This window comes from Phyllostomus discolor, chromosome 1, assembly GCF_004126475.2.
Source record: "Phyllostomus discolor isolate MPI-MPIP mPhyDis1 chromosome 1, mPhyDis1.pri.v3, whole genome shotgun sequence".
NCBI classification, from domain to species: Eukaryota; Metazoa; Chordata; class Mammalia; order Chiroptera; family Phyllostomidae; genus Phyllostomus; species Phyllostomus discolor.
Genome location: NC_040903.2, coordinates 52,720,976 through 52,745,753, shown reverse-complemented (window position 1 = coordinate 52,745,753; position 24,778 = coordinate 52,720,976). Strand labels below are relative to the sequence as shown.

The 24,778-nt window shown below is 39.5% G+C and overlaps 1 pseudogene; it reads right to left on the bottom strand.

Annotated features, from left to right (window-relative positions):
• Positions 1-23,714, bottom strand: part of LOC114491900 — a 74,794-nt pseudogene extending 51,080 nt beyond the window's left edge.
• Between the last annotated feature and the right edge of the window lie 1,064 nt (positions 23,715-24,778).

Sequence of the window (24,778 nt, the reverse complement as noted above, 5' to 3'; positions counted from 1 at the left end):
TGGTTCCCTGAGTGGGAAGTGACTCACACGAGCAGGCTGTTGCCTCCAGTGAAGGCGACCTTGGGGCGGCTGGTGGGGCCCAGTGGTGATAAGGAGGTGCACGCTCCCTGATGATTTCGGGTCCTGAACATCCCAGGCTCCGCAGGCTCAGCCCCCAGACCCCTCTTTGACCCAGGCTGGCAGGGTGCGAACTGGTGGTATCTGGGAAGGCACCAATCTGGAATCTGGTAAGTGCCCTGCGGGGACCAAGAGCCCGAAAACCAGGCCCACTCTTGGAGTGGAAGGAGGGACTGATCACCCCTCAGGCCGGAAGGCCCAGGCAGGGCTCCCACAGTTCGGGTGGGTGGGAACCTAATAAATTCAGTGTGTTTGTGTGAATGACTGTGTTTGTTGCTCCACAGGTAGAAGCCTACGGAGGGTGAGTGAGCCCTAACCTGCGGTTCCTCCGTCTGTCATACGGCATAATGGCTGGGAGTTTAACCCGAATTCTACATGGGCAGCCTTAGCTAAGACGGAACCCAAGTGCCCCAAGAGGGGCGAGGCCAGGCAGGCGACATGAGAGTCCCTTCCCTTGTCTGTCAGCGCCAATCGGGAAAACTCATCGTGGGGGTGGTGTCCTGCCACAGTACTATATTGCATGTATGTTGGAGATTGAACAGCAAGCCATGTGGGTACGCCGCCATTTTGGGTAAAATGGAGGATGAGCCATGTGAGTGCCCCACCATGGAGGGTGGAGCGTGCATGGTTGTCATCATCTTGGATGATGGGTCACGTGAGAGCCCCTCCATCTTGGAACTGGGCAAGGTGCCAGGCTAAGGGCTCTCTTCAGATTATAGGCTGTATGCTGCTGCTATGTGGGCACTGTATCAGTCTGGTTCTCTGTGTAACTGGTTCTGATAAAAATGGCTCTGGTTCTAAAGGACATGAACTGAGGTCCAAGGGTGAGCATCTGACCTATAGGGTGTTTGCGGGGTCTGAGCTTCAGAAAACTGTAGGATGTCCCTGCAAATCTAGGGAATTTTAGTGGAAGGTACCTGCAGTGCCAGGGATTTTTGGCTGCCACATGCTGAGTTTAAGTATAGTCGTTTCCAGTGTGGGAAAGGAACCAGGATTAAAAGAGAATAATGGCTAAATCTGAATGAGTAAAATTATGTATAAAGAATGTAAAGTTTTAAACCTGAAGTAAAGGAAACCTCAACTATTTGTTTTCTGGTTTTGTGGGAAAAGAGCAAATTTCTAACATTGGTGTTTCTAATCAGAAACCCTCTGTACTTGAAGACCTGTTTAAGGTCACCTGTAAGACCTAAGAAAGGTCACCTGTAACCGGTTGGGGAAAATGCCTTTGCCACTCGGGACCCAGGAAAGGTCATTTGGGGCTGATGAGTGCTTCAGCCAGAGGCAAAGCAGCACGTCTCTGCCAAAAAACTGGGCCTAAAGGAGCATGTGTCTGCAAGGCACCGATAAACGCATTGGTGCAAGACAATGCCCCTACCTGTGTATTGTTCTGGAACTCTGTGTTTTGGATTTTGCTCTGTATCTGCTCTAAAAAGGAAATTGAGGATTCCAGGGAAGGTTAAAACTTCACACTCTGTAGGAAAGTAAATAAAAAATATAATATATACATATATATATGTAAATAAAGAAGGTATGTGGGAAACTGCAAAAATAAATGGAAAAGTAAAAGTTTTAGGAAGGGATTACGTGGTGTTAGTTAATAATAGAAGGTATAAGGCATAAAGATGCAATCTTGGTGGATATCAGAAGCTGTATGAAAGAAAGAATAGAGGGTTTGTGAGTGTTGCAGAATGTCTGGAAGTAAAGGTTTTGAAAAGCCCGGTGGATATCAGAAGGGAAAAGATTTTCCCTCACACTTTGTATTTCTCTCCCTACCTGATCCCTCCAAAATTTGGCATCCTGAAGGAGTAAGTGAAGACATTAGGTTTCTTTGCATAAAACCAATAAGACCAGTTGTTAATAGTGGTTTTGTTAACCAAGACTTTAACTGGAATGTCACGTCTGAAGGAGGCATGTATGGGTTCTGGTCATCACCAGAAAGCCCTAAGGAACTGGAATTGACTTGCAAAGCTAGTGTAAGACTACGAGAAAAGCCTGGTACTTTGGTTGGTTGTGCAGTTCATGGCAGTCTTTCCAGGGAAGGAACAAAGGTTGCTTTCATAAAAGATGACCAAAAAGAAACCTGTGGACACAATGGAAGCCTCAAGGATCAAAGTGAAACGACTGGTACAGGCAAAGCCAGATGGCGAATGTGTGGCTCGAGGGGTGGACTAAGAAGTCAATCTAAAGGCTCCCTGTGTGAGTTCCAGCAAAGCAGACTTAAAGATCATAAGTGATCCAGGCTGCTCTTGGTGTGTTTATGCAAACAAACAGTCAAAATAAAAAGCGGAACTCCAAGTAGTCCCTTTAATAACAGTGAGGGTAATCTTAAGGAGAAAAATTGTGGTTCAAGGAAAATCACAATGCTCAGTATTGGACACCAGAATGATGTAGCTAACTGTCTTAAAAGTGTCTTTTTGTTTAAAAGTTGAAACTGGTTTTGTAATATCATCAAAGATATACAATGTACAGGTATGGAGAACCTGTCAAATTGCTATTGCTAAATGTCATTGCAGGAAAGACCTTGCAACTAAATGTCTTCCCAAAAGACAGTCTCATAGGCACAGAGACTGGTTTGGGGAGTATTGTGTGAATTAACCTGTGTGTTCTTCTGTTTTCATAGGATGTATGCCTATAACTTCATTACCTAAGTAATTTATTGCAATATAGGCCTCACTTAAGGAGCCCATTTTTCATCATCACCCCCTGAAACTCAATGGTTTGGCTGAACTGAGTGGTTGGGTTGGTAAGCAGTTCCGGCGATCTGTGGGCTTCACTTTAGAACTAATTTTTCCTTTTCTGTCTTAATGGCTTGGACAGGAAGGGTTCAGATATCTAAAAGGAGGGAAATCATAATATATTCCCCTCCGCCCGAGTAAAGTATAATGGGCCACAAGAGTTTTGGGTAGGTGTAGCATGCCTTGTACACCTTCCTCCAGATAAGCCATTTTTTACTTAAGTTCCTGCCTTTGTCATTTAGTGGTTGTAATTTAATTGTGCCTTCCAACTCTTTCCAAATCTGTCATCTCCAGAATATAATCAGGATGCCAATGGTCCAGTAATGCCAGTCTTTAAACACCAAGCCTGTGGCTTTCTGGTGACAGCCAACTGACCAGGATTCTGTAAGGTCCTTCCCCTTATAGGAAGGATTCCCTCTGTGCTGCACCACCCCCCCCTTCAGGGCACCCCTGACCCACGGGTAGGTGGGACAATGTCCATTTCCAGCTGGAAGTAGTTACAAAAAAAATAAGACCTCTGTCCAGTGTCCTTTAAAGGAATTTAAAGTGGGTGTATATCTGAAATAAGAGATTGTTGCAGGGTGCAGCCAAGAGAGGGGACCCCAAATGGGCATTTAAAATGGGGTCCAGAGCTCAAGGCATCCAGGAGATTTTAAGATGTCTTCACCCCTTCCCCCACAGGTGTAAGTTGGGGGAGGGACACACAAAGCAAGAACATGCAGGGCTGTTTTGTACCCAACAGCTTTACAGCTAATCCATGGCATAGTCATTTGACATACCTATAGCTTTCAGCTGGTCACTTAGATATGCTGAATAGCTATGGCCATGCTCTGGGCCATGGAGATAAAGAAAGACTCCCCCCACCCAGGATGTGACTGGGAGGCAGGTCCCCCAAATTACAGTGCCTGCGTGGGAGCTCGAAGAGGATTGGCTCCATAACATGGGGCCACACCTGCCCAGACCCATGATGGCAGCTGGACGGGAGCAGGTACCGGCCTGTCCAGAATCTGTGTGCCGTCAACAAAGCAGTCATCACCCTCCACCGGTCGTCCTGAACTCATACACCCTCCTGAGCCAGCTTTCCCCAACAGCAACGTGGTTCACCTGCCTTAATCTGAAGAATGCCTTCTCTTGCATTCCTGTGGCACCTTCCAGCCAACCCATTTCTGCCTTCAAATGAAAAGATCCACACACAGCGGTCAAGACTCAGTTAACTTGGACTAAACTGCCCCAGGGGTTTAAGAACTCCCCAACCTTATTTGGGGAAGCCCTAGCAGGAGACCTAAAACCCCTCACTAAGGGGGGTGGGCAGGACCTGATGATTCTACAGTACATGGACAACCTCCTCCTGGTGGCCCCATCCCAGGAATGGTGCTGCGAGGAAATGCACATGCTGCTAAAGCACCTGGCTAATTTAAGGAAAGAACACCAGAAACACATCCTGAACACACTCCTACTCTTCATGTCGAGTTGCAGAGGGCACGTGCTGTGTATCTGAAGTGCCCCCACAGCCGTCCTCTGTCATGGCCCTTCACGGTGCTCCATCGGGTTCACCTGCCCCTGCAGCCTACAAGCTCCCTCAGGGTTCCGGTGCATCGCCTAGCGCAATGCTCAGCAACTAGGCTTGTCAGAAGTACTCATGGTATAATCAGGGGTGCAAATAAAAAATGAAACCTTAGCTAAATTCTACCAGGAAACTGGACTGCCCTGGACAGACTTGCTGCCGCTAGCATTGCCTAGGTTGCAGAAGTCACCCCTTGAATCCACTACAGCTGGGCCAAAACAGCAGCAGATCCTGAGAACCCGAGGACTAGGCCTGTACCTAGAATACCCACGCTGAGGCACCAGAGGACACCAGCCAGTAAAGAAGACACCAAGGAATGAACCATTGTTCCGCAGGGTACCAGACTTTAATTGGCACCTTTGCAGGAGCATTGGGAATTGGACTAGTAGCTGTGACCAGCCATTCCCAGACAGCGGCCATTCCCAGATAAGCAGTTATCTCAAGGTCGTACACTAACCCCCGTTTTAGCAGCTGTACTCCTTCCCCTCCTCCTTATGCCTGTGCAACAAGCATATAAAAAAGATTCCAGCTTGAGCTCTTTGCCCAGAATTTAGATTTTTTATCTCCTCTGGGTATGCATGCATGAATAAATCCCACTTCGCAAACCCTGAGGCTGTCTGAGTTGCCTTTTCTGTAACACTTTTACTAGAGATTTTTCCTGTTCTGTAATTTGGGGATTGTTTCTTTACCTCCCCATTTTAGCTGTCTCTTTATGTTTGCTTCTATGAATTAGGTAGAACTGCTGTGACTACCAGTCTGTGTGAGGTGGCCTTATGTAGTAGTTGTCCTGTGGGACCAGTGGTGCAGCCTCCTTGATCTCCTGAGCTGGATGCTCTAGGAATGTCCCTTTTTGGGTTATGTGGGCTCTCCTGTTGTAATTGTTCTTTTTTTAATTCCTCACCTGAGGACATTTTTTTCATTGCTTCTAGAGAGTTGAAAGTAAAGAGGAAGGAGAGAGAGAAATATTGATATGAGAAAAAAAGAGCATCAATTTTTTACCTCCCATATGTGTTTGGACTGGGGATAATATGCATCTGGACTGGGGGTTGTAGTCATTTGTGCCCTGACCAGGAATCAAACCTGCAACCTTTCAGTTAGGGGAAAATGCTTCCACCAGCTGAGCCACACTGGCCATGGCTGTGATTGGTCTTGGTTGTTGTTGGCCCATTTGTGGTTGGGATATCTCCTCAGGCTGGTTGACTGAGAAGCTCAACACCAACCACATCACGCAGGTTATTGTACAGGTGATGACAGAACAAATCAAAACAAAAAACCCCACAACAAAACAATAAAAACAAACAAAAAACCCTAGCAGACAACAATAACACAACAACAACAAAAAGAATAAGAAAGAAAAAGAATTTAAGAAGAAAAATGGAAAAAAAAAGAATATGAGAGGAAATAAAATGGAGAATAAATAAGAATAAATAATAAAAAGAGAATATGGAACCCTGGCTGGTTTGGTTCAGTAGGTTGAGTGGTGGCCTGTGAACCAAAATGTCACTGGTTCAATTTCCAGTCAGGGCACATGCCTAGGATGTAGGCCAGGTCCCCAGTTGGGGGCATGCAAGAGGCAACCAACTGATGTCTTTCTTCTTCCTTTACTCCCTTTTCCCTCTATCTAAAAATAAATACATAAAATCTAAAAAAGAGAGTGAACATGGAAAAAAGAGAAATAAAAAATAAGAAAATTAAAGAAGCACAAAAACTAGAGTAAGAGAAAGAGAAAAATAAAAGATGTAAAATAAGAAAAAATTAAAACACAATAAAAAGAAAAAATAGAGAAAATAATGAAAAAGAACAAAGCGGAATTTGTCTCAGCTGAGTTCAGGCTGGTGGGTCTCTGGAGTCCTAGGTTGAGTCTGCTGGAAACCAAAAGGATTTTTCTATCAGGTGTTTCTATTGGCTCTCCCATTAAGGGGAAGTGCCAGTCCGGGTCCTTGGAAAGTATGCTCCCCAAAGCCAGTCTCTGATACCTTGAGTCTGCTTGTGCAGCTGCCTCCTCAACAGGGATTAAATGCAGGGTGGGGCAAACAGGATTCCAGAGGGTGGGGCAAATGGTATCTCACAGGGTGGGGTTATTGCTTTCCCCCAGGCTGATTCCCCTGGGAGGGGCTTTCTCCTCACAAGAGAAATGGCTACTGCAGTATTGAGGGGTATGGCTCAGCACAGGGATCCCTATAACTACTCTCCCCATGTTTCTCCTCAATGCCTCCCACTCCAAAATCTCCTCAGGCATATCCAGTCTGCACTTCCCACCTTTCGCCAGAGCCCAGGGTGATTGGCTGCAAATAAAAATCTTGTGCATTGGCCCCTGATAAAAGTGGCTTTGTCTTCAGAGGTCACCATCTCTACCCATAGGATAGAAACCCCACTGCCTTTCACTGCTGGATGCTTATGTGGGCAGCTGATCCTGGCTCTGGTGCTCTGGGCTGGGGAGCATGTTCTGGGGTCTAGGCTTCACTCCTTTCAGGGGGAACCTCCACAGCTGTGATGTCCCTTTGAAACCTTTGCCTGCTGCCTGTGGAAGCCAGGTTAGGCCTTTTCATGAACCCACCCTTTCTACCAGTCTCTAGATGTTTTGTGCCTGTCCTTGGTAAAAAGACCCTCTTCAGATAGTCTTCCATTGGTAAGTCAGTGTGAATGTTTCCAATTTAGTTTTACTTTTAGCTTGGTTCTGGGAAGAGCTACAAGAAGATCCACCAAATTCCACTGCCACCTCGCAGCCTCCCAGACATTTTTTTGTTTTTCGGATACATCTTCTAGGGCAAGGGAAGCAAAACAAAACAACCCCCCCCACCACCCCCTAAAAAGGGAGATCAAATCAAAATGCCTTTGCATAGCAAAAAGAAAATCAATAAAATGAGAAGACAACCCATTTCATGAGAAAACGTATTTGTCAATGATACATCTGGTAAGTGGGTAATATCCAAAATTTATAAAGAACTTTTTAACTCAACACCAAAAAAACCCAAATAATTCAATTAAAAAATGGGTGCAAAACTTGACTAGGCACTTCTCTAAAGAGTACATACAGCCAATAGACATATGAAAAGATGCTCAACATCACTAATCATCAGAGAAATGCAAATTAAAACCACAATGAGATATCACCTCACACCTGTCAGAATGGCTGTCATCAATAAATCAACAAACAACCAGTGCTGGTGAGGATGTGGAGAAAGGAGACCCCTTGTGCCCTGTTGGTGGGAATGCAGATTGGTGTAGCCACTGTGGAAAACAGTGTGGAAGGTCTTCAAAATATTAAAAACAGAATTGCTTTTTGACCCAGAGATTCCAGTTCTGGAAATATACCTGAAGAAACCCAAAACACTATTTTGAAACAATATATGCACCCGTATGTCCACTGAAGTTTTATTTACAATAACCAAAATTTGGAAGCAGCCCTAGTACCCATCAGTAGTTGAGTGGATAAAAAAAGCTGTGGTACATTTTTATAATGAAATATGACTTGGCTAAAAAAAAAGGAAGTCTTTATCTTTTGCAATAGCATCGATGGACCTAGAGGGTATCATGCCAGTGAATAAGTCAGACAGACAAAGATGAGTACCATATGATTTTGAATATATTATATTTGCTAGATACTTGGGTGTGATTATATACAATGTGAAATACCTTTGTGTGCTTATTCAACAAAGCATGCCAATTTTGATATAAATCATATTTTTATCCATCAAAAAAGACAAACACCATATGATTTCATTTATATGTGGAATCTAAAAAGCAATATAAACAAACAAACAAAACAGACTCAGACAGAGTCTGTTTCAAAACAGAAACAGACTCAGGTACAGAGAACAAACAGACTAATGGTTGCCAGAGGGGAGGGAGTTGGGAGATGGGGTAAAAAAGGTGAAAGGGTTGAGGAGTACAGATTGGTAGTTCCAGAATAGTCATGGGGATATACAGTACACCATAGGGAATATAGTCAATAATACTGTAATGACTATGTGTGGTATCAGATGGATACTGAAAATATCAGGAGGAACACTTTGTAAGGTATATGATTTTTCTAACCATGTTGTATACCTGATACTAATCCCATAATATTGAATGTAAACTACAATTGAGAAAAAATTAAAAATCCAAAAGAATTGGCAGAAAATATATTTAAATAAGAAAGTTTGGTAAGATATTGAATCCAAGCTCAAAATGCAATGTAGCAATTTTATTTCTAGAAGCTAGCAACAAACAGAAAATAGATTTTAAGTGATATTTTAATAGCATCAAATGTGTTAAATAACTAAGAATAAATCTAAAAAATCTATGAAAATACTGCATGAGAAATATTTTGAACATTGAGCTAACCAGACTATTAAATAGTTTCAAAAACTCAATTATTATGTCTTTTCTCCACAATTATTTTAGAGAATGCAGGTCTAATCAAAATCCTTGCTGTGTATTTGTAGAGCTTGACAAGTTGATTATAAAAACTATATGAAGCCCTTTCCCACTTTCTTCTTTCTCTTCCCAGACATTTGAGTTCAAAGGCACGAGGACAGAAACAGGGAGGTGTGTGGTGTCTCACAGGGAGGTGCTGGAGCCTGATGGAGCAAGGCAGGTGTACTTCTGAAAGGGACCCACTGCACAGTGTTGGAGCTCACGTCAGAGCATCCCTGAAAGGTGGACGACATGGGATGAAAGATCAAAGACTGAACAAGGTCAGGAGGCCTCCATACAGGGGCAGAAGAACAACCCAGCTTGGGTTTTCAGAGCCTCATGGGTGTAAATCATCTGTAGAGAAGGTAGCCTGGCACCAGTGTGTGGGAGAGGATGGGGTACAGAGGGCAGACCCTTGGGAGAAACAGCAGAGAGGACAATATGGGGTGCTGCAATCCAAGTGCGAGTGAGGAGGACATGTGCATTGGGGCAGAAACGGGTTACAAACAAGAAGTTTGAACAAATAATCAAAGATACTGATGACAGGAGCCAGCTTACTACCAGGAAAGGGAGTTAAAATGGAAAGGGAAACATGAGAATGAACCATGTGGGACTGGATTGGAATGGAAGTATTGCTAAGAACTGCTTTTCAAAATATTTTGATACAGAACTACAGATTGTTTGCATGTATGCATGTATACCTTTGTACATACATACCTCATGTGATGGGCAAACACATTTAAAGAATCTTTAAAAAAAATTCACTGAAGCTGAATGTAGCCTCTCATAACAATGCCAGCTGGTGCACTGATACACATGGGTTTCTAGAACACTCACCTAGCAGAGGAAGCCTGTGTTACAAGGAGCCCACCCTTCAGAAGATAATTCCAGTTTTTTTGGCCCCCTCCCTTATATATTATATACCTACATTTATATTTATCTAGAAAGAGCAAAAGTGAGAAAGTATAAAGCAAATACAGTAAAATGTTAACATTTTGGGAATGGTATCCAGGAATTCTGTCTTTTATTCTTGGAACATTTCTGTAAGTCTAAAATTGCCAGTTGAGTATATTTCTAAATGAAAAATAAATTTTAAAAATGATTTTAATAAATTATAACTCATTGAATAAAATAAAACATAAATCTATATTGATAAATGAATAAACCAAAAGTTTAATGAAAAAGTGATATTTATATAGTCTCAAAGTAGTTCCCTATAAAATATTAATTGATTATAAAGTAAGAAGAAAACATTATAGAGGAGAAACCTGGCAGATACTACCTTTAAGGATCAACAATAACACCACCAAGAACAGCAGAAATCAAAAATGTAGGCGACACCACAGGATGCAATGAAAACAGTACGGGATCACTCCTGTGGTGTTCTTGCTAAAAATGTATGATCTGAATCTTACCATAAGAAAACATCTGAAAAAATCACACTGAAAAGCATTCTACATCACTGGAACTCACTCTCCAAAAAATTCAAAGTCATGAAAGTCAAGGAAAGACTAAGGAACTGCTCCAGACTGAAGGAGACAGACACACACAATGACTAAATGTATCCATGGATTTCAACAGGAGCTTTTTGCTAAAATGGATTCTGCAGACAAGTGGCAAAAATTGAAAAGAATATGAGGATTAAGTAACAGAACGTATTAGTGTTAATTTTCTGATTGTGAAGGTCGTATGGTGTGTGGCACACACTGAGTGGTAGGGAACAATCACTAAAGGAACCAGGGATGGTGGCACAGTGTCAGCAACTTACTCTCAAAAGGTTCAGGGGAAAAGAGTTCTCTGTCCTAAAACTCAGAACTTTCTCTAATTTTCAGACTGTTTCAAAATAAATAAATAAACAGAAAAGAGGAAAAGCCTTGGGCAAACTTTATTTCACCGTGAGGGAGGATCTACAGATCAGTGTTTAAAATTACATACAATAAGTCTAGTGGCACTATAACAATTGTAATGCATCCACACATTGATGGTAGCCAGAGCAGATATCGAAATGATGTCTGTCTAACTCTTTAGGACCAAATATAGTGATAAAATTGGAAAAATACATAAAAGCTATCAATTAACACTATTAAAGTATGAATGATACCTTGACTGTTTGAATGTGATTTAAACAGCTGGTATCTGGGCAGTTTGAGTATTTAAAACTCAATACTGCTGGCTTTCATTTATAAAACTGCTTAAAACTTCCATGGCAAAAAAATATAGTTTGTAATACTATAGAAATTTTCATCATACGCATGTGATCTAAATATATTTTCTTTAGTAAAGATTTCACATATCATGTGTTTAATGTAAAAAAAATCAAAATGTTATATAAACAGCCTATATTTATATTTCATATCATATACTTTTTCTTCAAAACTTGTGCATACTCTTGTGATGCTTTCAAAAGTAGATCGTCAGTTGAATATTCCTGATTGAGTGATTATACAGGATGAGTCTATTGAATTCTAAATCATATTTAGCAGTATCTGGAAAGAAAGAATAATTATATTCTTTATTTAAAATACAAATAGGTATAAGCGTGAAGAATGAAAACATCTATGCATGACTACAACACACACACATGAGATGACTATGGAACACAGTCTGCCCACGGCTTTACACTGAGTTATCTGCTGCTGTGGCTGCGTATCAGAGCTTCTGGTTTTCTTGTTTGTTGTTCATTTGTTCAACAACCATGCGCTAAGGGAGCATGACAAGCACTGGAGTTACAAGGTAAATATGACACTGGCCACCCCTGGGCAATTGTACACTATAAAAGACAAGCAGGCAGTTTTCACTCAGAGTCATAGATACAATGGCTAATATTAACAGGGAACTATTGGAGCACACAGAAGGGACATCCCAGTTTTGTGTCAGTAATGTCAACTCTTTGATGGAGGTGATACATATGTGAGTTGGTACCTGAAGGACAAAGAAAGAGTATGCCAGATAGACAATGAAGCAGATGCCCAGACTAGAGGTGAGGAAGAACACTTGTGGAATTAGAAGCAGTCTAGTTTGGCTAGATGCTAGAGCAAAGGGGCGGAGTGGGGTAGGTGGCATCTAGAGATAAGGCTGAATTGTTTGGCGAGAACTAAATGGATTTTGGTGTTTCTACTTCATGCAAAGGAATCTGGAGTTTTTCCTGAGGGTAAAATGTAAACCAATGTCAAAGTCAATGACTGGGGATTTAAATGTCATGCCTTAGTGACATGTATATGAACTGTAACTACTTGAGTAAGTATTGGGTTGGCCAAACAGTTTGGTTTATAAGTAAAAATAAAAGATATCTTTTTCATTTTCACCAATAACTTTAAAACAATAAATTGAACAACGTATTCACTGTTTTGTTTTACTACTTTCTGCCATCTTTCAGGCAACTTCATAATTCCATCTTTCCAAAGTTTTTTTTTTTATTTTTTTGAGCAAAGAACGGTTCTAGGTGCTTTTTGTAGTCTTCCAGGGACTTGAAATATTTTCCATTAAGAGAATTTTGTAAAAACCAAAAATAAATGGAAATCTGAAGGTGCAATGTTTGGTGAATAGGGTGGATGAATCAGAACTTCCCAGCCAAGCTGTCAAGTTTCTGCCTGGTCATCAAAGAAACTTGTTGGTCTTGTATTATCCTGATGGAAGATTATGTGTTTTCTATTCACTAATTCCAGATGCTTTTCATCGAGTGCTGCTTCGAGTTGGTCTAATTGGCAGCAGTAGTTGTCAGATTTAATTGTTTGGTTCACCAGAAAGAGCTCATAACAGACGACATCCTTCCATTCCCACCATATACATAACAGCACCTTCTTTGGATGAAGACTGGCCTTTGGTGTGGTTGGTGCTAGTGAATTTGTCCCGCCCCATATCTCTTCAGTTCCACATTATTGTAAAGTATCTACTTTTCATCACCAGTCACAATTTGTTTTTTTTTTTTTAAGATTTTATTTATTTATTTTTAGACAGAGGAGAAGGGAAGGAGAAAGAGAGAGAGAGAGAGATACATCAATGTGCAGTTGCCTGCACGTGCCCCGCACTGAGGACCTGGACCACAACCAAGACATGTGCCCTGCTGGGAATCAAACCGGCAACCTTTTGGTTCATGGGCCATCCCTCAATCCTCTGAGCTACACTAGCCAGGGCACAATTTGTTTTAAAAATGGAATGTTTTCATTTCATTTATGTAGAGAATCACATGTGGAAATATAGTCAAGAATGTTCCTCTTGCTTAACTTAATGTGGAACCCAAACATCTAAGTGAGTAACACAAGCAAGCTGGTGCAAATGATTTTCAACACTTGATTTGGATATTTTGAGTATGTTGGCTATCTCCTGCATGGTATAATGTTGATTGTTCTAAATTAATGTCTCAATTTGATCACTATCAACTTCAACTGATCTACCTGACCATGGAGTGTTGTCTAGAGAGAAATCTCCAGCACACAACTTCATAAAACACTTTTGACAGGTTCAATCAGACACAGTACCTTTTCCATAAACTATACAAATCTTGTTTTTCATTTTATTTGCATTTTTATCTTTCTTGAAATAATAAAGCACAGTATTCCGAAAATGTTGCTTATTCTCTTCCATCTTCAATACTAAAATGGCTATACAAAAATTCACCAATTTTGATAAGATTTTTTAATGCACATTGATATAACAACTATCATAATACAATCTAACAAAATATTTTCAAATGAAGTTAAAGACAACTAAGTGGCACAAGAGCCATGTTACAGAAAAAACAGAAGAAATTTTTGACCAGCCCAATATTACTAGGTGAGCCAGGCTACTTGGCCTGACCTCACTAGCAAAAACATGAGAAGTAGGTGAAGACCAGTTTTCTAACTAGAGTTTCAGTATGCAGGCTGGCAGATCCACAGGCATGACGGAGGAAAGGAAGGGGAGAGCCAGAAATGAAAAGAGATACGTGGATACAGGAGATTTTTAAAAAGCTATGGAGCATGAGAAATAAATGAAAATAAGTGTATTCTTCCTTATGAATGTTTTTGCATTCGCATTTTTCATTCCCTATGAATTAGAAAATATTTAATACGGTATCTGTTACTCAAACATGGAAATGGATGCTGTTTACTATTCAGATTGTTTAAGAAATCAATGATATCCAAATGTAATTAATAAAACATGGCAACATACCTTCTTGTAGTTCTCTACTTAGAGTTTTTTTCAAACTTCTGCTGCATCTGAAATAAGGCAAATATTATTTATAGTATTGAAGTATAGTATTTATAGAAACATTTTTATAGAAAAGATATATAGCTTATGAAATGTGTACTTTAAGTGATAATTTTAGAGACTAGACCTAACTTGGGGATTGCATAAATAAAAAAATAATCACATAAATAAATAAATTCATACTTATTTTTAGATTATTAATAGGGAACATGGATATGTAAATGTTATTTAGACTAATCTGCTAAAATTACAAATTAACATTGGTCTATTAAATAAACATGATTTCAGAAAAGTGATGTTTGATCCCTTTGGTTCAAAGAAGTTTAAACAAGTCAAATCATATTTTACACAGAATGCATTACTTTGCAGTTATTAGAAAATCTGCCTTCTACAAAAGTTTAATTGGGGACTTCTGGTCAAGATGTTGACATGGATAAATTCAGTACTCACATCCTCCCACACTCACATCAGAATTACCACTAAACTTCAGAACAATCACTCAGAACCATCTGAAATCTAGCTGAATGGAAATCCTACAACTGGGGATTTGAAAAAGTGGCCACATGGAGACTGGTATGAGGGGCTTAGATGCAGAATGGGTTCATCCTACACTCACGTGTGGTGGAACAGTATTGGCAGGGTTATCTTGGCTGAAGATATCCTGAGAAGCGAGAGGGTTCCTAGCCCCACACCAGATCCCCCAGACCAGAGTTCCAGTGCCAGAAAGAAAAAGCCCCATAACTTCTGGCTGTGAAAAGAAGTGGGGATTGAGGTTGAGTGAGACAGAGGGCTTCTGGAGTCCCAGGTGTTCCTCTTAAAGGGCCCACACACAGATTTCCTCAGACTCATTCCCTCTGAGCAACAGCTTGAAAGAACAGCTTGAAAGAAACCAGGGACATATGGGAAGAACTGACTTGTATGGCATCAGGGTGAGAGTTGGGGGGCCAGTTTTCTGCCAAACAAAAGCTCCAGCAGAGGCCACTGTTTCTTTTCTCAGACCACAGGTGGGTGCCATATCTGAGTCTCCATTAGCCAGGCTCATACTATTCCTCCCACCCAGTTGATTCCCTAAGATCCTCCCCTACCCAACCAGCAGGCCACTCAAGCTGTTTTTAGTGGCTTTTTCATACAAAAGGCTTGTCTTGGCTCATGCATCAGACTTTCCTAAAATATATTAAATAAGCAGCATCTGGCCTCAGCATGCCCTGTATCTCCTGGTAAATGGGCCCAGTCCAGCACTGGCAGCAGCCAGCCTTAGTTTGCAGTTTGTCCTAATTTGGGTGCCTCCAATCCCAGCACAAGTAGCAGCAATCTGACCATCAGTCTCTAGCTCAGGGTGGGTGGCCCTGGTAGAACACAAGTGACAGCTGATCATAGTCTGTACCTTCTGGGAAGACCCAGAACCAGTGCATCCAGTGGACAGCTCCAGACCACATCAAAGCACCACCCATTGTATAAGTGACATATTCAAGGGGTGGTCTCAGCAGGTACCAGAGCCCCACTGAAGTTAAGTCCTGCTCCATGAGGTGGGCCCCAGCACAGTGATCTTCCATGGTGGTCAGTGGGTGCAGCCAGTCCTTGCAGTGGGTGCAGCTGATTGGTGTGGGGGTAAATACTTTCCATTGACATGCCAACAGCAATCAAGTCTCAACTACAACATGATGGTATACATGACATACACAAAGAGGTGCACACTTGGAGTGCCAAGCTTGTACCAGGGAGGCTGTGCCACAGGACCCCACAGGACACCTACCACATTAGGCCACTTCACTAAGCCTTGGAGACATAGCAGTTCCACCTAATACAGAGGAACAAACACAGGAAGGCTTCCAAAATGAGGAGGCAAAGAAACATAGCCCAAATGAAAGAACAAAACAAAACTCCAGAAAAAGGAATAAACAAAATGGAGACAAGCAATCTACCAGATGCAGAGTTCAAAACACTGATTATAAGAATACTCAGAAAACTTCAATGGCATAAAAAAATGTTATGGAAACCATAAAAAGGAACCAGTCAGAAATCATTAACCAAAATGAAGAATAATTTACAGAGAATCAATAGGATAGTAGATGAAGCTGGGAATCAAATCAGCAATTTGGAATATGAGAAAAACACACCCAGTCAGAACAGCAAAATGAAAGAAGAATCCAAACAAATGAGAATAGTGTAAGAAGCTTCTGGGACAACTTCAAGCGTACCAACATTCTCATCGTGAGGGTAATGGAAGTAAAAGAGAGAGAGCATGTAATTGAAAACCTAGTTGAAAAAATAATAACAGAAAACTTCTATAACTTGGTGAAGTAAATGGACATACAAGTCCAAGAAGTGAAGAGAGTCTCAAACAAGGTGAACCCAAAGAGACTCACAACAAGACACATCATAATTAAAATGGCAAAAGTTTAAGACAAAGAGACGATCTTAAAAGCAACAAGAGAAAAATAGTTACCTACAAGATAGCTCCCATAAGACTGTCAGCTGATTTTTCAACATAAACTTTGCAGGCCAGAAGGGATTGGCAAGAAATATTCAAAGTGATGAAAAACAAAGACCTATAACACATGTGAAATGTCATTTACCAGTACCAGAGTCTTGTCAGACTCAGTTCCAAGCTTTTAATGGCACATAATCACACAGGCATCTTCCCCATAACATGTACCAAAAATTCCAGATTCCCAGCAGGGCAAGTTGTGTTCAGCATGAGTCCCACTGATTGTATAAATACTCTAGACACTGTGAGCCACTCTTATTAGTTAGGGAATGATGAGAACCATCCTTCAAATCCAGGTTTTCAGGCACCAACCAAGACCAGCTATTGAAGCAGGATTTTCCAAGGATAGCAGTCTTAAGCCTGCTGTATGAAATTTTGCTGCACAGCAGTTTTAGCCCTGACTTAATTTCTAGCATCATCTTAAAATTTATTTAACACAGATTTAAAGAACAGGGACTAAGGAACTATCATGCCATGCTTTGTGTCAACAATACAAATACTGAAAAACACTTGAACATAAAAAAATTTTTGAAACCACAGAAAAATTTCATGTTATAAAATTGCCTGGGATAAATTGTTAAGTTTACAGCTCTAAGAAAAAAAATTCTATGTGCAAGAAACTCCAACTAGTGATATATCTGTTTGATGATATTTGTATTTTATAATACCATTAAATAAAACTGTAATATCATTTAAAAACAGTGAAATAAACTTTAAAATTACTTCTGATGTATTGGACAAACATCTCAGAATTATGCTAAAATATGAAAAGTCAAGGTAAAAATGATCAAAACATATATGTAGTAATCTATAAGCAATGGAATCAAGTGGGCAAAGCTAAACTTCATGTAATGGTCAAAGAGGCAACAATTCTAAACATTGTGAAAGTGGAGAAAACTTGTTTCAACAACTAGTGCAAGTAAAATACAGACTTAGAGTGATATTTTATATATAGTTAGTATCCTTATAATTAGAATAACCAATGCTGGATAAGTAGAAATTCGTAGTATAAACAGTCCAGAATGGCACATAAAGCCTTACAAATAAGAGGGGTAAACAAATTAAATATCAATGCTACTTTTAACATTTTAATCTCCCAAATCATAGCCAAAAATCTTTTCAAGCCTGTTCTTTCATAATGCCCCATCCCAGAACCCACCCCTTTCTATTATTTTAGACAGCATGTTACCACCTCTCACAGAACTACTTTATGTTTTGCTAGTGGCAATAATTAAATTCCCAGCAACTCTAAAGGGCACCTTCATTCTGTAAGTCTAACTAAGAATTCTGTAAACAACAACTATGTAAGTCTTTCAAGGCATTCTGGAGGGACTTTGAACCTATATCTTGATAGAGTGGTGCTTTTTTTAAGTTTCTCTTGTTAACTCTGGCATGATTTGGTGAATCAATGCCCCACAAGGGAGCTATGTGTGCCTGGGAACTACAACATTAGGTTAAAGTAATTTTTTTTCAATTTATTTAGAAATACTAAAAAATAAACAGCTCTTTCCTCCCAAAATGTTATTTATTTTTTAAAGATTTTATTTCTTTATTTTAGAGAGAGGGAAAAGGAGGGAGAAAAAGAGAAAAAGAAACATTAATGTGTGGTTGCCTCTCATGTACCCTCTACTGGGGACCTGGCCTACAACCCAGGAATGTGCCCTGACTGGGAATTGAACTGGCGACCCTTTGGTTCACAGGCCCGTGCTCAAGCTACTGAGCCACACCAGCCAGGGCCCCAAAATGTTGTTTAAAAGAAAAAAATTTCACTAATATCTTTTCTTGCATTACTTCTGTATTTACAAACTCTTTTAGCTTCATCTTGTAAAATGAGAAATATCTGATTTTTATGGTGAGAATTAACAAGAACATTTCAAGTTTGCATCATGCTTAACAATTTGCAGAAGTGTTTGACATTCATTTTCTTTTTGTACCCATAGTACAGTTTCGCAACTCTGAGGTACTTAGACTTTATTTGGTCAAAAGAATGCCTAAAAATCCTTAGTTGTGCTTTTCTACCATGTGTTCTGATGAAGCCAAATGAAAAAACAAGGTTGAAGCCTCATTACCTCAGGCCTATGCTGTTTACTTTGCATTACAAAGACCATAAAAATACCACCAAAACCATAAACCAATGTGCATTGATTGAAATGGGTATTTTAGAGTGATGTCAGTATCCTGGCAAAGTGAGACAACCCCTTTGTACCTCCCTTTAAATCTGCAGCTAGCTGGACATCTAGAACCCAACAAAGCTTCCTCTGAGCAACAGATGGAAAGGTCCACACATCAGCGCTGGGAGGGTGGGCGTCCTGGAGTGTGTGGGGGCGGAGGTAGGTTGCTGGGAAGGACGGGGCAGGCCCTCTGCTGCAGTTCTCCAAGGACAAGGCTGATCCTGCAGCCCCAGCAACATCATAGTGGTGGAGGAGTCAGGGTATAGCCCCCAAACCACAGCCCAGCACCACTGCCTCCCCAACCAATCCAGACCCCTCCCCAGGTGCAGCCATGCTCCCACCACCACAGACCAGGAGCAGCAGCAGAGACCAGGCCCAGCTGCCGGACCATACCATAGCGCTGCCAGTGACCACAGGGAACGAGGTAGCACCTCAGTGGGCTCACAGACTGGCTCCTCTCAACTGGCCATGTCCCCCTGCCATGGTGGTGGTGCCCTGAGACCCAGATGACTGGGTACAGCACTGCCACCCACCACGCTGGTCACCCAGGCCCCTACTCCCACTTGTAAACGTCCAAGGCTAGGCCTCCCACACCTGGACTTCCCCTGCCCTCAGGCTTAAGTAGCAGCAGTAGGAAAAAACAAAAACTGCGCTATAGCACCATCTACTGGAAAACAGAAGAAAGGGCTCTAATTATCAGCCTGCTGAATTGTGAACAGCAAAACCTTCTTAATAAGGAAAAGTGTTTGCTACTTCAAACACGCCAGCAGAGGGACAACTTGTCGAGTAGCCTGGACCACCAAGGGAAGAGTAACACAGAGAGAAAAGGACAATTCTCCAGAAAGAGACTCAAAGTAGCAAAAACTTGTGATGGAAATCATGGAGAAATCAAAATACCAGTCGTGAAGAAATTCAACAATATAGAAGAAAACCCAAAAGGCAGGGCAGTAAGCTCAGAAATAAAGTTAATGAACAGAAGGAGTACTTTACCAAGGAGATAACAACTATGACAAAAAGAGACAAACAAACTATAAAAAAGAACCAAAGAGGAATTCTGGAGCTGAAAAATTCAGTGAATAAGGTGAAGGATGGACATGTTAAAATAATTATACACAAAAACTAGTTGCTATTTCAAGACTCCCTATCATTGCCATCTTAGTCATCAATAATTCAAAGGATGGCAAGATATACAGATGTAAGTGAACTTCATTTTAAAAAATCAAATAGTAAAAAATTAAATTAAAAAATAATTCAACTATTTGCTTAATGTAACTATTTAGAAAATGTATAATTGCTCAGCAAGATACTTTATAAAGCTTAAAATTAAACTACTGTAATTAAAATAGAAATTAAGAATGTTCTCTCACATAAAAAGATGACAAACATTTTCACTTAAAAACAGAAATTAATTATTTCAGTATTATAAGTTTATTTAATTCATAAAAAGAGTTTATCTCCATTTCATTTAAATAACAAATACCATGTATGGTCAAGTGTTTGGATGTCACTTATGCTTAGGGGTGGGAAATCAGGGTGCAGCAAAACTTTAAAATTATGAACCATCACCAAACTCAAATCCATTAGAAAGTAAGCCAGAGCGTCTCCAAGTATATCATTGGTTATTAGGCAATAATATTTAATTTTTAAAATCGAACTCAAGTGTAACTTTTATAAAAATTTAAAATGTGTCAGTTTAGTTATATTTGTCGAATAAAGTTAATGAAAGGTCTATATTTATTTATTTAACTTTTATTTTAATCGTTGTTCATGTACAGTATTCTGTCCTTTACTCCCATCCCAGCCCACCCACCCATCTCTCCCCACCTCCCTCCCATTTCCCCCACCCCTATTTTTGTCCACGTGTCCTTTATATTTGTTCCTGTAAACCCTTCCCATTCTCCCCTGAAATTTCCCTGAAATTCCCTCCCATCCCACCTCTGCTCTCTGTCAGCCTGTTTTCTATTTCAGTGTCTTTGGCTATATGTGGCTTGTTTGTTTGTTTTGTTGTTTAGGTTCCTGTTAAAGGTGAGATCATATGGTATTTGTTTTTCACCATCTGGCTTATTTCACTTAGCATAATGCTTTCCAGTTCCATCCATGCTGTTGCAAAGGGTAGGAGCTCCTTCTTTCTTTCTGCTGCATAGAATTCCATTGTGTAAATGTACCATAGTTTTTTGATCCATTCATTTATTGATGGGCACCTAGGTTGCTTCCAGCACTTGGCTATTGTAAATTGTGCTGCTATGAACATTGGGGTGCATAGGTTCTTTTGGATTGGTGTTTCAGGGCTCTTAGAATATAATCCCAGCAGTGGAATTGCTGGGTCAAAAGGCAGATACATTTTTAGTTTTCTGAGGAAATTCTATACTGTTTTCCCTAGTGGTTGTACCAGTCTGCAATCCCACCAACAGTGCACTAGGGTCCCCTTCTTCTCCACAACCTCTCCAACACTTGTTGTTTGTTGTTTTGTTTATGAAGACCATTCTGACTGGTGTGAAATGATATCTCATCCTGGTTTTAATTTGCATCTCTCTGATAGCTAGCAATATTGAGCATCTTTTCATGTGTCTCTGCATCCTCTGTGTGTCCACCTTGGAGAAGTGTCTGTTCAAGTCCTTTGCCCATTTTTTAAAATGAGAGACATGGGGACTTAAAAAAGATGGTAAAATTTGTGTCTCCCTTCTATATTAGCACAAATAATGAAGACTTCTGCTTAGTGTGCATTAGTCAATTAAACAACTTGGATTTTCACCAAATTAAATATGAGAATTATATCAGAAATCTGAAACCTAGGGGGAAAAGGATAATATAACTAACCTTCACGAGGACATCAGGTGAAGTCTGTGCCTTTGAAATGGAAATTGCTAACTTATCTCTCTGACTAGGATTTCTATTGAGTAAAAAATTATCAAAATTTCCATCATAAGTTGTCTCCAGGTCTGGGTTTGGATTAAAAGTGCTGAGTGAAGATCTGTTCTGCCTTTTCTGCAGGAGAAGCTTAATGTTGGTCTCTGCAAGCCTCTCCTTAGCCCTGTAAAAGTTGTAAAAACAAATGCTTAGTATTTCATTTTTCTCTAAGCGACTTGCATTTTTTTAAGTTGCCACCAATAGGAAATGGAATTTCCTATCAAACAGCATTGTAACACTGAAAAAGCCTGGGAGCAGACCTACTATAAGAAGTATAGGTTCTAAATTGTTCTAAAGAAGTATACATTCGGAAGGTGGGAGGAGGGATATTCCTAACTAACAAGTTAACTCTCAGCAGGGAGGGGAGAGGAATGGCTGTCAGCCATGTATGTGGCTTCTCAGGTGATACCTGCTGCCTTCTGGAAAAGCCATACTTAAAAAATTCTTCAGGAAGCTTTTGGACATATTTAGTAAGCCAGTTTAGATTTTTTAAAAAAATCCCTCACAGATATTGCCAAATGTTTGCTTTGTACCACCTTTGTACAATACACTCCTTACCTTGGAGATTTTAACCACTTGCCACGATGCTTAATTTAGAGCAACAAGCTCTAAGGGAGAACAGGATAGCCTAGCTGGTGATCAAAATGAACTGAAAAAGGCACTGAAGGTGGAATCTGTCCTTTCTGTCTTCACACCCCCCCTCGGACAGGCCACCTGATTATTTTTAGTAACTTTGTCGATTATACAGCCTTTCACCCTTTGTTAACCTTTCCCTATTTAACATGTATGCCTTTATGTAGACTAGAAAAACTATAAAAGACAGTTTGTTTTCAGGCACCCTCTGGTGATAACATAATAACAAAGATTGCAACCAAGAAAGTAAATTTACCAAGTCCCAGAATATGCCCAGTACTTAATCCTCTGGGTTTTAAGTTGTTATTTTCCAAAAACAGTTGAACTTGTTAATATTTCTATTTAGGGGAATCCCGACAAAAAATTCATAATAATATCACTGCCTAAATTATAAAGTTTCAGAAATACTTAGCTTAAAGACTAATACATTAGGTTAACTATGAAAATATTAAGGGGAAAAAATTAAGTAATGTAAAACCAAAAACAGGAGAGATGCAAGCTGTTCTGGAAGAACATTTGAAAGATAAGTTTATTTACTAACATCATTTTCCAAAATTACACTACTTAGCTTCTACTTCCTACTAATCTCATAGCTCAATAAAAATTATTCTTTAGAAACTAATTGATGAAGTAAATTTATTTTCTTTGTTTCTGTGTTTTGACTTACTTGTTAAGTTCATTTCTCAATGATGCTGTGCTTTCTCTTTCTTTTAGATAGAGTTGTCTATATTTTTGCAAATCTGTTTCTGTAGAATTATCAGAAGTTTCTATTTTGGAGATTCCAGATTCCAAATGATTGTTTTTGAATTCCAACTGCCTTATTTCTAAAGCATAATGAATCTCTTTTAACTTCCTCGATTTCTTGAGATGTTGATTGCTCTAAAGCAAATAAGGATACATTTTTAAAATAAGTATAATCCGAACAATTACATTTGTTTTCCTTAGTTTTGAGTCAAAGATTCAGAGAGTAACTTTAAATATGAAGAAAAAGCTGAAGTATAAAATATTTATAATGATGTCAACTGAAATCTAAATTATAAAAATAGTTAAATCTTTTATACTCACATTCTGATAATACTAAGAATAGAACCAATTTTAAAATTAAACAGTATAATTAATACTGGTATAATTTTGAAATCATCATTTATTCTTTTCTTCCTAATAATTTTGTTTTATATCAGCTAGTCTTTAAAAATAAAATGACACTCTAGTAAGAATCATTCTGAAAGATCAATTTAGTGACAATAATGATGGAAAGTGGAAATATTATTGAGAGAAACATTCCACCATCCTTCCTGAAATTTACAAGACAAATTGCTATTAAGAAAAGGAAAAACATACAATGTATATATCCAAAATGTAATTTGCAGTGAGCTGAATTAAAGCAAATTAAAGATCAATGAACTGACCAGTGAAAATCGACTGACTTCTGATTTTGCTTTTATATCCCATCTCACTCTTTCTTCAGCCTTCTGGCGATACTGCTCTCCTTCACTGAATTCTGTCATATTCGCTAGCATATGTCTTTTGAGGTTCACTGCTTCTTGATTCAAATTCCCTTTTTTATTCTTTAGTTTTTCATATTCCTTTTTTAATGGTTCCACAGATACTAACTCCTGTTGAAGACATTTATTTTTTTAATCCAGATTTAGACATTTTGAAAATACAGTTACCAGTTTTGCTGTAAGATCATCATTCTCCATGAACACAATAATATTGTTTCATTATGAAGGTGCAGGCTGAGAATAGTCTGAGTCAATACCAGTATCAGATTTTGAAATAAATTCAGTTGCAAAAAATGTTATAGGCACTGTAAGTAGAGACTTATAATGTGAAAGTTCGAATTACTCAGAATCAAGAGCAAAGTTAAAAAGACCAGGAGTCACAAAAAATATCTTTATTGTCATCGTCTTTGCCACACAACGTCTGCACTTGATTTTATACATTTCTCTATGACTGTTTCATATCTTCCTCCACAGAACAACCATGAGCCACCTCTCAGGAGAAAGTCTCTTACCTCTTCTTCAATACTAATTCTCTGTAATCTTTAAATATGTTTTAGGGATGTCATATTGAGCTGTTTAGGCCTGAGTCAATGAATGCCTCCCAAAATAAAACTTTCAAAATAAGACTCTAATTAATAAATCTTATAAATATGGATTCTAATGTCCTAAAACATTTTTAGAGCTACAAATGTTTGATCTTAATTTGAATTGCATTCCAAGAAGAAGTCCCATTTTCTACTGTAAAAGTTTAGTGAATTGAGCAATACATTTTTTAGAACAACAACAAAAAAGGCCTAATTCAGCAGTGCTATCTTCTAATTCTTTGTACTTCCCATAAAATAAGAGAACACACTAAACAACAGCAACAACAACTTGCTGGAAATTCAGTGATACTGACTTGGGATGAACTACTTTCCTTTAGATATAATGATTACTTGGTAAGACAAGGTGAGTGATGTGGAGTTTTGAAAACATGTCTACAGATTCTTTGGCACACCTCCCATCATACAGGTGCTGGCCTTAGTAAGTAACCAGTTCCTGGAGAATGGAATATGGTGGAACTGCTG